The sequence below is a fragment of the Leptosomus discolor genome, chromosome 3 (assembly GCF_034619465.1).
Source record: "Leptosomus discolor isolate bLepDis1 chromosome 3, bLepDis1.hap2, whole genome shotgun sequence".
In the NCBI taxonomy this organism is placed as follows: Eukaryota; Metazoa; Chordata; class Aves; order Leptosomiformes; family Leptosomidae; genus Leptosomus; species Leptosomus discolor.
This window is the reverse complement of record NC_141393.1, coordinates 33,233,430-33,248,562: the sequence shown is the minus strand read 5'-3', so window position 1 is coordinate 33,248,562 and position 15,133 is coordinate 33,233,430.

Below are 15,133 nucleotides of genomic sequence, written 5' to 3'. Positions count from 1 at the left end.
TTTTTTCTGTGATGAACGTCATTAAAATATTTCCCTTTGGACAAGCCTAGGCAATTTATCACCTTCCAACCCACTCACATACCTTTTAATTCCATATGCAGCTGGGCATTCTATGAACTCCACAAAGCACAGCCTCTCTCACTTGCCCAGGAGCCTCATAAACTAATCACAACTACCGTTTACATGCACACTTCTAATATTAAATAAACTCAAATTCATGCATTATGGAGTTCCAATAACTTAAAGAAAATTAAACCATAAATATGGGACATATCAGGAGTATCCTACCTGCTTCTGTGTATGAAGAAAAATAAAGGGTTGCTCATAGTTCTGTACTGACTGTACAATAGAAGGTGCGTAAACAATTGAGGAAATGGTCCTCAAGTTTTCCTTTCAGATTCAGGAATGGCAATCACTCATGGAGTGGAATTTTTTAGCTCAATGAATCCTTTATTCTTTGAAGTTAACCTTTAATCTTCATATGTAAGTTGGGTATCACAAGGCTCTAAGGGATTACAGATCACCGAATCTAAGTATTTTTAACTGGTGCCTGCAGTTTAAGAGGGGGGTGAGAGGGGGATAAAAAGAAAAAAAAAATCAAACTCAGTTTGCTTGCATCTGAAGCACGCAGAATGTTATCCAACATCTCTGTTGTACAAGTAGTGTTTAAACTACTTGTAAGTTTGTATTTCCAGGCCAGGAAGCAAGATTCTTCAATTGAAGAGGTACCTGCCTTAGTAAAATCTGTAAACTCTGGGAACAAGTAGCTTAAGAGAAAAACCAAACAAAACAAAAAAACAAAAAACCCAAACAAAACAAAGAAGATTTAAGAAAATTAAAAAAAAAAATAACATTGAGAAGAATGACCCTGACCATTTCAATCTTTATTATATAACTTTACAATTTTGAATTCATCTCTATCCCATTAATAGACTAAGCTATGCTACACATATTCTCCTTTCCAAGATCTCCTGAATGATGACAAAAGGTTAAAACTGCTCCCACCTCTCATGAAATCAGCAATAAATATCCAAAAAAATCCATGAATAACCTCTTGAACCAGTATGATGTATTTACTTGCTTTACACATGTCATCTTCCATTCTCCAGAAAGACTGAACAGAGTAATTTTATTTCAATTTTTGAACATCACTTTTGCAATATATATGTAAAGAAGAGATCATCTTGAAATTTCTTTATAAAATTGTTTTTAATGGAGTTACCCCTTCCTTCTATGTCTGTGTTTCTGCTAGTGTTTTCTTGGAATTAATAGAAGGAGGGGTTAGTCATTGAGTTTTTTCTGTACATGGTTTCATATAGTATAGCATAAGGCCACTTAACTATGAGTCACTGGTAAGAGCTCTTAACTGGAGTAACTCCAAATATATGGCTTTATATATTTGGATCACCTAGTCCATTTAAAATCCTACTGAGTTGAAAGGAGATTGAATCTCTTTGTGTCAGATATTATCACATAAAAATAAACATTTAATCTCATGCTTTGTGATACTGTTGCCCCTCTCAAAACTCATCTAAGATTTTCATGAAACAGCTGCAAGAGAAAGAAAAAGGCTTTGCAATGTGAAGAAAAAGCTGACTCAAAGTTTTAAACTTTTGTTCTTATAACTAGAACTTAGCTGTATGGGGACTAGATTTGAATGCCAAGATTCAATAGTTTCATCAGTTCAAACACTTGTTCATATGGTAACATTATTGCTTTAAAACTATGAGCTTACTGTGTGCTGCTTAGACCACAGTTATGTTCACATAGTATTAGTATAATTCCCTTTTTTTGCTATTTGTTTAAATACATCTAAACGCTTTTGTGGTAAATATGTAGAAATAGGATAGTTTCTATGAGGAGATGTTTCAACAGGTAAGTTATTATTTTATCCTTTCTGAATTACTTATTTAAAACATCAATTAGTTATGCTCACTTACACTAGATAAGTCCATGCACTTCTGAAGGTTTTAATACAGAAGGTAAGATTTTCTTACTTAAAAGGTGCAAGTATCTCAAATTTTATGCTTGGTTAGTAAAAGGAGTGTTGTATCCATAACCCCCTCAATAACTGTTATAACAAATAGAGGAAACCCTAGAAGGAATTAAAGGAAAAAGTTGATCAACAAAGAGCTAAAATAGTAACAAAAATTACCTGAGATCTCTCAAAGCTGAGTCAGATCTCACAAAACTTCTTTTTCCTGTGAGAGCAATCACACAAGTATGGGGAAAGGCAGATGGATAGAAATAGAATTGATCACATCTGGGGTAGAAGCAAAGCTCCAAGGTTTGAATAGTCATTATCCTAAATTATTAAGAGAATTGGAAGGTGGATTTGCAGGAGTAGAAACACATACTTTAAATATTTTAAATACATCTACAAGTCAGGAAGGGTACTCTATGTTTGAACATTAACAGATGAAATATCTATATTGGGGGGCAGGAGGGAGGATGATTTCAGTGACGGCAGACCAATTACCTGACCTCAATAACATGCAAAATTTAGAATATATTTTAAGGGGTGATAACTAGATGTACACAGTAAGTCAGAAAACTGTAGAAAACACAGCATGGATTTACCAACAATATAAGGTTAACCTGATATCCTTTTTTGACATTCACTTTCTACACAAATGAAACATGATATAGCCCCTTTGTGGGATTCCATAAAGCCTCCATTTTTATCATTATGTGGATGTTTAATGAAGAATCAAAATAGGAAGGATGCTGGCTAAAAATGAAACCCTGCTGTGTTCTGTAACGGTAAATAATGGCATGAAGATTGGCCTGGAAGAAGGGTAATAATAATACTTTTTGGAATAAAAGCCATCCAAAACGAACTCAAACACAAAAGCGATTTGCAAAAATGTCAAATTACTTGAGAAAAGATTGCATCCTTTGCTTGGCCAATAAAAACAAGGTAATATAGACGCTGCCTACAAATTAACAATGTGTTCTCCCTAAGAAGGGGAGAAAAGAGGTAGATAGTAGTGGGCAGAATAATATCTGGCAGAACAAGTGGGTATAATTTGGTTAGAAACTGGAAGCTGAAATTGCAGCACAGACAGATTTATAAATATACCTTCATTACTTTGACATTTCTGAAACCCATAGAAAGGTCTACATGATGTATAGCATCACAGAAATGAGTGATGAACTCTTCCAGTTATAAAGAAGGAATTACTCAGGATGTGTCTAAGGAAGGAACATTCCATGGTTAGAAGAATTTGCAGTAGCTTATTACCCAAAGGAGGGAAGACAAAAGAGCATCACATCACAGATCACTGGAGTACCTGAGAAATTCCTTCTTTGCTACCAAACCCAGTTTAAGGATCCAGTACATATACTTAGGTGTAATTGTTATCTGAACCATATTAGACAGCCGCATAACCATTTGGAATGAAAAACAGTTGAAACAATCTATGTCCACCTACTGTACATTAGACTTGGAGAAGTTTAATAGTAAATAGAACAAATAAGAAAAGGAAAAAAATATTCTTTCACTTTTAGGTGAAATTATCCCTCCATGACAGAAATTGTGAAATTTCTGTCACATACACTTTACACACACACACACACACACACACACACTTCTCCCACAACACTTTACAGGGCCATCATCATCACAGTTTCTGACCAGCAAATCAACAGCAAATTGGAATGAGTTTCTGGATTTAATGAAATAAGAATTGGAGATTAATCTCATTTTTGCACATCAGAATTTTTTTTTCCTTAAAAGATTGGTTAACTTTTGCATAACAGGTATTATTATGTTAGCTGAGTCCTATAGAAATGTTTACTGCTAGAATGATTTGCAGACAGGCTGGGTGCAATATCAGTGCAGTGTGAAGACTTCTCACAATTCATTTTTGTACTGAAATAAGTCTTATAACAGATGAGTGCCCTGGAAACAGCTGAGAATCATAGCAAATAACCTTTTATTTTTTTTATTTTTTTATTTTTTTTTTTTGCCATTTGAATGGGTAAAAACCTCCTCAACCATATTTGATACATTGATGCACTGACATTTTGTACTCTCTTACTGTACTGACACTTTTAAATTCTTGGTCTGGTTGGTATCAGTGCCTGATGTAGCAAGTTTTTGAAGGTTTGCCAGATGAGAAATTGCTCAGAAGGCAATGGAAAAGTAGAATCACTGTCCGTATCAATGGTCTAATCCAGCACCTGACCTTAGTAGAGAAAAGAAAATTAGTCTTATACTTTGAAAAGCAAATATTAAAGAACTGCAACACTGAAGCAACATTTTACATATTCTTGTCCTAGGTTACAGTGTAAAATGTGCCAAAAGAAAAAAAGGTATTCTATTGCCATCTTCAGGAGCTGTTGAGCCCAGGCGGGGCGGTGCTCCCTGCCTCCCACCTCTGGACTATCTCCTGTTACTGGGCACAACAATGCCTTATCGCCTGACCCATCGATAACTCGCTCCTGGGCTATCTCCCGTTAATGGCCCATCAAGGAACTGCCTCACGACTCCCCATCCCATTGTGAGATGCTCCGCCCGGGGGGAAGGAGCTAAGCAGTCCGTGCTAAATAAAAACTGAGATTTCGAACACCCTAGCAGCCTTCTTCCACTGGATTCCCAGAGGAGTTTTTTCCCCCCACTGGAGTTCCAGAGGACAAGAGCTACCTACCTACCACTGGAACTTCGGAGGAAGACCAGACTCTTTTACCTGGTTGCTGCTTCAACAGAACTACATCCATCCCTTCAGGAGGACTGCAGCCAGCATCTTATCGGACTGCCACTGCCACCCTAACAGGGTGTCAGGTTGTATTCCTGACTCTGTCAGTGTAAACCAGTGGGTTGTTTCTTTTTCCCTGCCTTGTGTTATATATATACATATACATATACATATATATATATATATATATTAGTAAAGAACTGTTATTCCTATTCCCCATATCTTTGCCTGAAGGCCCGTTAATTTCAAAATTATAATAATCTGGGGGGAAGGGGGTTGCACTTTCCATTTCAAGGGAGGCTCCTGCCTTCCTCCGCAGACACCTCTCTTTCAAACCAAGATGATTCTAAAGTCTAGTTAGATGAAGGGAGATAAGCAACACAGAAAGGATGAGTTTATTGCAATGAGAAACAAAATATATATTGGGTGAAGTGTATTTTTCCTGTTATAAAGTGAACATAGCTTTGAAAAGGAGATAATTTTGCACATATATTTACAAGCACGCATACACCATGTTTGTATACCGGACCATAAGGATAATGCAGAACAGGCATTTATACACCATACTGTTTCAATATCTGCAGGAAACTGAAAACACATACATACATGATCTTGATAGACACACAAATTGAATATCTGCTTTCAGAAGTGAAAGGATAGATCAAATATCAGCTGTGCGTCTAAACACAGTCTTTTTCATTCAAAATTGACCGAATATATCTGCCACGAAATGACTAGCCCCTGCAATGTTTTTATTAACTGTATGAAGACAGATGTGTAAAGCTGAAAAAAAGAAATCAATGTAAAGTTGAAAAGAGGAGCCAACTTTAACAGTAAAATTGCTAAGTGGAAAGAATGAGACTAACACAGTAAGTTCATATTTAGATACACAAGATGCAGCTGAGTTCCTTGTATAGATTTGCAAAAATGGAGTGAGGACCAGCAATAAAAGGAACAGCACAATGAATTATTAATTTTACACTACAGTAAGAGACCTTGAATGTTCCAGTGGCTTATCTAACTTGGAAAGCTGAGTAACTACTTGCCATATTCTCCATACCTTAAGCATTATTGCACTTTGTCTGTACCTTTCTTACTCCTATCATTAGAAATCACGATTGCAATCCTTTGAAACAGAAAACATGCTCAACATGTTGCAGGAACATAAAAAGTGCAGAAACATAGTTCTTTAGCTGATATTTACTTCAACCCACATATTGTCTTTTTCAGCAAACCTGGACTAAAATTCAGACTGATATTCAGGCCTCTGCAGATGAAGACCAAGATTTTGCAGCTATTGAAATCAAATGGCTACAAAACTTTATATGAAGATATAAAGATAAAGAAAGAAAAAGCAAACAAACATCATATTTAGGTAGTCAACAGATTAGTCTACACTGTATTATCAGTTGTTATATTCAGTTGTTATATTTCAGACAGCAACATATTAATTTTTTTAATGTTCATTTAACTCAGAAATGTTAATCAGGACAGCACACATGCATACACACTGAAGTAGGAAACTTACAGATAAAAATGTACTCTAAACCTGGTAGCTTTCATAAATACTAAAGGGTAATTTCTTTCTTGAGTAGTTTAGATGCAGGTTGAATACCCCTCGGCAGACAGGAAGTTCTAACTGGTACACATTTCTAGGTGTGCACAATTACAGTAAATACAGAGAAAATGTAACCAAGAATCCAGCCTCCAGAATATTTCTTACATTCAACTGGATCCCATAATATCAGAAGATGAGAAAATATGCCTGAGCCTTGTTCATATACTTCTGACAGGTAGGCCAGTATCACCTTCTTGACTAATACTGCTTCAAAACAACCTGCTAGGGAGGCCATTAGTAACATTGATTACACTGAGTGCAAAAAAGCCCTTGTATGTATCTTCCAAACCCATTTTTCTTTAACATCCATTCATGCCTCCTCTGATCTTTTGTGCTAAAGCTGAGAAAATAACCGAAGGAGGTATTATCTTTCCTATTATGATTTCTACAGTGCTGTTGCAGTCTCTCCAATTTTCTTCCTTTTGCTGTGAAAAAACAATTTTTTTGACCTGTCTTAAAACTTGTTCTTTTTTCCCCTGAAGAGTACTATGTAAGACCAAGATATTATTATTAATATTATTATTTTGTTTATTCAATTTATCTCATGTTCATGTCTTCAGTTGGCAATGAACCTCAAAGCCATGGAAGTATTCATTTCAATGCAGTCTATCACACCTTACCCAAAAATCATCAGTTTTTATTATTTTTTCACTGCATTATATCTGCAGTTTTGACAAAGTCCTCGTATTTCACTGCTATTCTCTCTTGGAAGAGGTGATGTGTTTGGGGAAAGAAGGGGTGGGGGAGAAGTTCCCTTTTCTCAAGTGTGGCAGTGGATACTGAAAAGCTAATTTTCCTTTTAGTCTGTTGGTGTCATCTCTTTCCTCAGTCACATTTGAATTTTAAAATGGTAGAATAAACCAAAACTGTCTTTTAGTCCACTTCAGAATTGGTTCTTATGCCATAAAAAGTTAAAAAATACTGGTTTACATCAGAGAAAAACCATCAGTTTTCGTGAAACAAGTTGTCTGTCAGGATTTGGCTAGAGCACTTTGTTCTCTGGTGGCTGCTCCCAGAAACATAAGTTTAAACAATACAATCACTTTGGTTTTGACTCCCTTCACCAGGCTGTCTTCTGAGAGGTGCCTCTTAGCTCAGAATTGTCATCAGCCTATTTTTGACAAACACTATTATCATTTAAAGTTATTTTCTTCTGTGCAGCATATCAAACACCCAGTCTCCTGTACTGGACTGACAAGAACTGAAATAAGCTGAATATATTCAAGGAACTTTAGCAGGGTTCACAGGCACAGACTTAGCTGATCAATCAGGGCTTAAACCACCATTTACCAAATCCCATTAGCCCTACCAGGACCCATATGTACTTCTAGAACATGACATCCCAGGCTGACAAGCAAAATCCGTACATTCTCTCATTCTACAGTGTAGTTGATGTCGTCTTCTGTAAAGACCGCCAAAGTCTGCCTCATCTGTTAGAATTATATTTCCTGAAAGGTCACTCTCTCTTAAGCAAAATGATAAATTATTTTTATTTTATTCACCTTTTGCTTCCCCCCTCCTTAGAAAGCTATCTAAACCTTTAAGTCAGTATCCAGAAATACAGCAATTTCCTCAAGCCACTGAACTAGGTGCAGAACTGAAGCTCAACTTGGGTTCCTCAGAGTTTCTTAGAATCATTTTTCTTTACCCTCAAAGTTTTCCATAGGAAAACTGTGCCAATTTCAATTGAACCTTTATCAGAAGAGAACTGCCAAGAATGTAGTCAAGATTAATTAATACAAATGAGATATAGCAAGAGTTGCCCTCCAACACCATACAGTGAAAAGCCAATGATCAAGCACTTGCAGTCAATTTCCCTGTCCTGCAGAAAAGGCTTGCAGTATCTGACTACTGCTCAGGTGACCACTTGTCTAAGTGCTTGCTTATCCCTGTCATACATACATTTGATACTGAAAGGCAGGAACTATCAATGTTTGAAGAGTTCCCTTGTTAGTGACTGTAACGTTAATTTGTACATACATTTATGTATATATTACATATATATGTATCCCAGGAAAAGTTAGTGAGAGACAGATAATTAAACCCCCATATAATTAAGCAGAGACATGAGTTTTCGTCTTCCCTGACCTTAAGAAGCAATGCTGTTGAGAAATCAAACCTTCCTTACTGCTTTAAAATAAGATAAAACAAACAACTTTAAAACTTTTGCCTTTACATCACTTTCTACCACCATCCTTGATGGTTTGTGACTGAGTCATGACAGTTTAAAGATATTAGGTTTGGAACTATTTAAACCTAAAAAATAAAATAAAAAAACTCTTTGGTGATATGATCTGCTTAATATTGTCTGTAGCAATGAATGGCCTTTAAGTTTGGCAGCTTTTCTTACACCTTTGTAAGAGAAGCACACACAGGTACAGATTCCACTGGTTTTCTAAACTTCTCCCTCTTCACTTGTGTATTTTTCCATCTCCTTCCTAACTCTCAGAATTAAAGTTTTTCAGAAAGTGTTGTAAAGGGAAGAGATTATATATCAGAAGTCACAAGAAACATTTCATAGAATTTTGTCCAGCTGTATAGAAAACAAAAAAAAAGTACAAGGAAAGTAAGGATAATATGTAAAAAAAAAAAAAAATCCCCATTAAACTGTAGGAAGGAAATGAACAAATACCTCATGGCCTAACCTGTGTGTTTAATGCAAGCATATAAAATCCAGTACAGATACAAACTTAATTTTTTAATAATAAGCAGGACTCCTAAATTGTTTTGCCATCACAGCCAACTTTATGTTGAACTTGAAACAGAGCAAAAAAGAAATACTATCAAGCTGGAGCTGTTCAGTAAAAAAGTTGAAACATATCATCAAAATTAAGAGCAATTTGTAGCACTTTAAACAGACTACGCATTTTCATTGCTTAGGTATATATATATTACAGTTTATAAAGACTGTATTCTGAGAAGACGAGGGAAAAGGGGGCTAGTTAAACTGACATTTTAGTACTTAACTAGTAAAAATTTGCAATACATAACACCTGTAAGTATAACACAGCTTTGTCAGCAACAAAGGATCATAAGGATACAAGTTAAAGGATCATAAGAGTACCTCGGAAATAGCAGAGAAGCAGATCAGAGAAACAAGTAGAGGTGATGGAGAAGCATGATTCCCACTACATTTTTCTGACATTTTGTAGTAGGGACAAAATTGTGTATCATCTCCCTAGTGTGAGGGTTTGGAAAAGGAAAGCAACTGACATATAATAAATAGCTCCTACTTACCATCAAGATCTAGGTACAATACTGCTCTGCATGATCATGCTGTCTAAGGTAAAATGCAGCTTAAATTGCAGCCTGGGAAATACTCTAAAACTAGTGGTTGCTTAAACACTGTTGTAAACAGACATCCTTTTTCCTCTCTGCCTTATCATGCTTTCCTCAGTGGGTTTGAGAGGTTACCAAGAATTTGGCATGGATGGTATGGAGAGCTATTTTGAGATCAGCGTAACATTTAATTAACCCATTACATCTCTGCAGATTTATACTAATATTTTGTGATGTGTGAATGTTAACAAAGCACATTGCAGGACTACAAGGGGAGGCAAGAGACAGGTTCAGATTTCTCTTAATGCTCACTGGCATTGACAAGCAAACCCTAAAAAAACCAAAATCACAAGACACCACTAAGCAAAGAAGGCTCCAGTACCGGGAGCTTGTTCCAGCCCTTTTTAGTGCTTGTGAAACAATACTTTAATTATGTTCTCCCCAGGAACCAGCATTTCTCACCTTTTTCACATTAGCCTCTAAAGCAAACAGTCTTGAAAGTTAGGTTTTTATCTTGAACAGAATCAGGCATGACCTCATGATCACCTGATATCTGGCTCTTGATTAGCTACACATTGGTTTTAATTATCCACCTGCTTTCAATTAAATATCAAGAAATCCATCCTATTAACAGCACAAGTTAACCACCCTTGCACATAAACAGGAGTCCTTTTTCTTTCAGGGTGCATTTGAAGGATAAAAACAGTTAAAATAGGGTTTTTTAACCTTATAACCTACTTGCCAACAAGAGTAAGAAAATGTGTTTTAAAATCTATAGATAAAGGAGTATTATGCACTAACAAAAGTTTCATATCTTATTGTGAGGGTATATTGAAGGAAATTTGGTTTAGGAATCAAGAGTCCATTTTGAAAACAGTACACAGTTAATATGTCATCATATCCTAAAAATCAAAATCCTGATGTCGCCCTTCAGCAAGATATGGATGTCTTTGTTCCGTACGCTGCTTTGAAAACATGCCCTGTAATGACCATAAGATCAGCTGCTATAGCCAGCCGTGTGAGCAGCCCTGATGTTCTCCAGATGTGTAAAATGATGCCGCACATCTGCATACTGCATTTTAGAACCTAGAAATTAAATATTAGAGAATGGTTTTAAAAATCATACAGAAGCATAAGATGTACTGCATTATTTTCTGTGGTTCACATTTAGCGCTTTTACTAAAATCTGTACCATGAATGGATTTAATTTAGTTGTTATTTCCTTCACATATCTTGAAACATTGTGCAGAAACAAAAAAAAGAGTTCAGACATTTTAAAACAATAAAGAGGAAATAAAGAAAATTTAAAGCAGCATTATATAGATTACTGTATCTTTAATAAAAGTAGACTATATGTAAAGAATAGCTGTGGTGCATTAGAACAGATACAATGAAGTAAATCTTAAAAAATGCATTATGCATTTGTATTTAAATAGACAGTACAGCTTTTTGTTTTCAACAGAAAATAAAAATTCAATAAAAAATCCAGCACTTATAAATGAAACAACATGCAGTACAAAGACACTGAACTGTGGAAAAGATGTCGTGTTTTTACTGTAATGCTAGTCAAAATACAAATTGCTATCAGATCACGTGTAAAATAGTCCTAGTCACTAAGACTCTTGTGAAACCATGTTTGGAATTCTATCTCTTCTGGAAAACAACTTCAGAGAAAAAAACCTATGTTATTCATTTTCTACATTCTAAGAATGTTTACAGGACAGAGGAGAATATGACGTATAGTGGAAAGGTATTATACCTGATGGTTCTTATATACCGGATGTAAGAAAGCCTGCCATAAGATCTAATTATCAAGAATTGCCTTTTCTGCCCCAAAGCAATCATTTTGATGACAGCCTTCTATGCACTGTAAAACAAAATGGGAAGCCTGTGCTATATAAACTGGCTCAGCGCTTCCTTTTACTTCCTCTGATATCAGTCTCCCCATCTCATTTATTTTCCACACATTAATGGTAGCAGTCACCTTGAGCTGGTGATGCAGAGTAATTTTCACAGAAACCTTGATCAGAAACCATAAATCAGCCTGATGTGCTTTTATGGTCTAATAACATTCTGCCTGCTCCTACAGGCCCTTATGTAAAACTGCATTGCGGAGAATCCCTTGGATTGTTTTTTTCGCATGCACTCCTGTATCTGTAAGACACAAAATACCTGCAATGTAATAAGATTAAGACACTTTGTTTAAACCTGTAAACATGAAAATATTCAAGTATCCACCTGTAAACATGAAAATATTCAAATACCAAACTGAAATTTTCTCTGTAGATTTTTCTGTGTTTGGCTGTTGATTCCTATATTAGGTCAGAGAAACTTAAGTATTCTCACCCTGCTCTCCCAGATGCAGCGCATCAACAGGCAGAGCACACTAAAGCTGAATGCTTTGTCTAGATTACAGAATGCTAACCTGTATAGCTGTATCAGCAAATCCACCTAGCGCAGGAGCCTTCTGGAGGTGAATCTTGTCTATAAGATTCCATCCTCATTTGTAGAGATGTTAAAGGAGTTTTTTTAAGTCAAGAAGTGAGAAAAGAGAGATTGATTTCATTGTTAAGATTGCCATTTTCTTCTCATGAAAAACAGAATTATTACTCACCTTTAACAATGTTTTCCTATATGATGTACTCAGATCATGTAAACCATAGTCTTTTTACTGTACACCCTACAGGGTTTTTTCTGCACCTGGTTTGAGAAGGCGTAGTCTGATTTGAAGAAATGCATAGCATTCCCAGTGTTTCAAACTGGCTTTTCAACATCTCTCTCTCTCTCTCTCTCTTTGAGATTAATCTCTATGTCCCTCTGTTCCTGCCTCTAAGGGAGAATAATTTCTCTACCTGACCTTGCAAAGATGATGTGGAAACACACATACTGTCCTGGTTTTGGCAGGGATAGAGCTAATTTTCCTTCTTAGTAGCTAGAATACTGTGTTTTGGATTCAGCATGGAAATTGGTATGAGGAGAATGTTGATAATATACCGATGTTTTTAGTGTTGCTAAGGAATCAAGGACTTTTCAACTTCCTGTGTTTTGCTAGTGTGCAGGTGTGCAAGAAGCCGGGAGGGAGCATAGCCAGAGCAACGGACCCAAACTAGTCAGAGTTATTCCATACTGTAGAAATTCATGCTCAGTATATAAACTGGAGGAGTTGGCGGGGGGGGGCAGGGCGGAAATCGCTGCTGGGGCGTTGGTCAGTGGGTGGTGAGTAATTTCATTGTGCATCAATTGTCTTTTCGTGGGTTTGATCTCTTTCTTTTTCGCATTATATTCCTTTTCATTACTATTATTATTATTATTACCATATTTCATTATTATTGTTATTATTGGAGTTTAGTTTAGTTTAGTTATTAAACTGAGCTTATCTTAACCCACAGGTTTTACTTTTTTTCCCTATTTTCCTTCCCATCCCACTGGGAGGCAGGAGCACTAAGTAAGTGGCTGGGTGGTGCTTAGTTGCTGGCTGGGATTAAACCACGACACACAGACAGAAAGACATACCCTATAGTAATCCTAATTACTTCCCTGTAACACAGGTTTGTGTACATAATACACATAAAAGCTTGGACATGCACAGTTTATGCCGTATATGCATAGATTTTTTTACTAAGTGGATTGTTCACCAGTTTTGGTTCCTCATCATGTATTTTTTGACAGAGTTACCTATTGTCAGCATTACTGATAATATTGTATTTTTTACTTTTATGACTCATTTTCTAAAGATTTTATGGAGCCCCTTAGTCAAGAACCAGATGCAGCTGATAGCAGCAATCAGTGCACCAGCAAATGTTTGTGATTCACAGTGTCTTTCATGTTAGGGCTCACAGATAAATCCCCAACACATAGTAGGAAATGCCATCTTGTGAAAGGCAGATTCATCATTTCAGGAGCTGGGATATTAGTATCTGAAGAGAAAATAGGGCGTGGAATGGATAACTTCTCATCTTTCTGCGATACCTCTCACAGTATGAACGTGAGATTTGTTGTCTGTTTGCAGAACAGGTTTTTGCAAACCATCCAGTTTGTGAACAGAGGTAGCAAGGAAAAAGCAACAGAGGGAAATGAAGTAAAGAAATATTGCTTTCAGATTTGCTGATTCATAGCTGTGAATAATACAGTGATAGCACCAAACCAATAAACAATTCAGCCTTAGCATTCAGTCACTGGGGATATTCTTTTCCTATCCAAAATAGCTGTGTTTTCCTGCATCACCACTTCTACAAAGTTAAAATTAAGGAGGGAATTACCAAATGAAAATGAACTGAATGTTGGTTAAAAACTAGAGTAGGAGTGGTTATAAGATATCATACTTTTTTTATTGTAAGCTTCCACTATTTCAAAGAAAATTGGTACTTTGAAATGTAGTGGATACTATCCATCTTGAAGACTCATCCTGCTTAGTTCGGTCCATGGCGTATCACTATGAAAAACAGGAGTTACGATAAAAGAGGGACATTCCTATTCTGTATGTATTCTTTATTGTTTTACCAATGATTTTATAAGAATGATTATGAGGTTTTTCTGTTGTAATTTCCATAATTACATAGGTTAAATCCAGCTTCTCAAACATCCGTTCATTCTGCTGATCAGATGACAGTGTTTTTGCTGAAGTCAAGAGGCATTGGGGTCCTGAGAGGCCTCACTGGTAGACAAAAATGGAAGTGAGAGCAGGAATAATTTTTCTAGCACACTTAAGGTATTTCTTTTTTGTTGATCGGATACTAAGGCAATCAAACTCTATGGTGTTTAATTTATAGGATTAAAACGTGCTTAGACTGGGCACCAAGCATATTTTGATAAAACGTCTGTGAGGCTGGGTTGTTTTGGAACTAAGGAATCCGTTACTGTAAGGTATTTGTGACCCTTGTGATGGTATAGATACATGACTGATGTAGGAATTTAATCCATGGATAAGGTACACCCAAATGTATTATTGGATATAATTGTATAGGCAAAAGATGTGGTTTGAGGCAAAAATGTTTTTCAAATCTTTTATGTCAAGGCAGTATCTTTCATAGCTGTTGAACATAACTTTTTTCTAAGCCAGGAAAATTGTGAGCATGAATACCACAAGCAATACTTACTGAAGTTTGGGATTTCTTTCATTCTAGTAACAAGGTTTTCAATGTCTCTTGATTTCTGCTGAAAGAAATGCATATCTATTTTTTATAACTACCACAGAACCACCCAAAATGGAACCTGCCAAAAGTAGAAAGAATTGAAAGGCTTTATCTCATTTTAATTTTACCTAATTTATGACAGTCATTATGAAAGCTTATTTTTTTAATATATTTTTTTCATCATCACTGTTACAGAAGGTGTTTTACACCCTGACAAATATTGAAGTGGAGGGTGTGTGTGGAGGGTGTGTACATACATGTTTGTATATACATTCTGCAAATATACTTCTATTGCATATATTACTGAAAGAAACAATGGAAAATGCCAAATATTTTGGCTTATTTTGTGTTATAATCCATATTGAGTCTGTAGTAGTTTGCTTCCTCTGCAAAATATAGTCTTC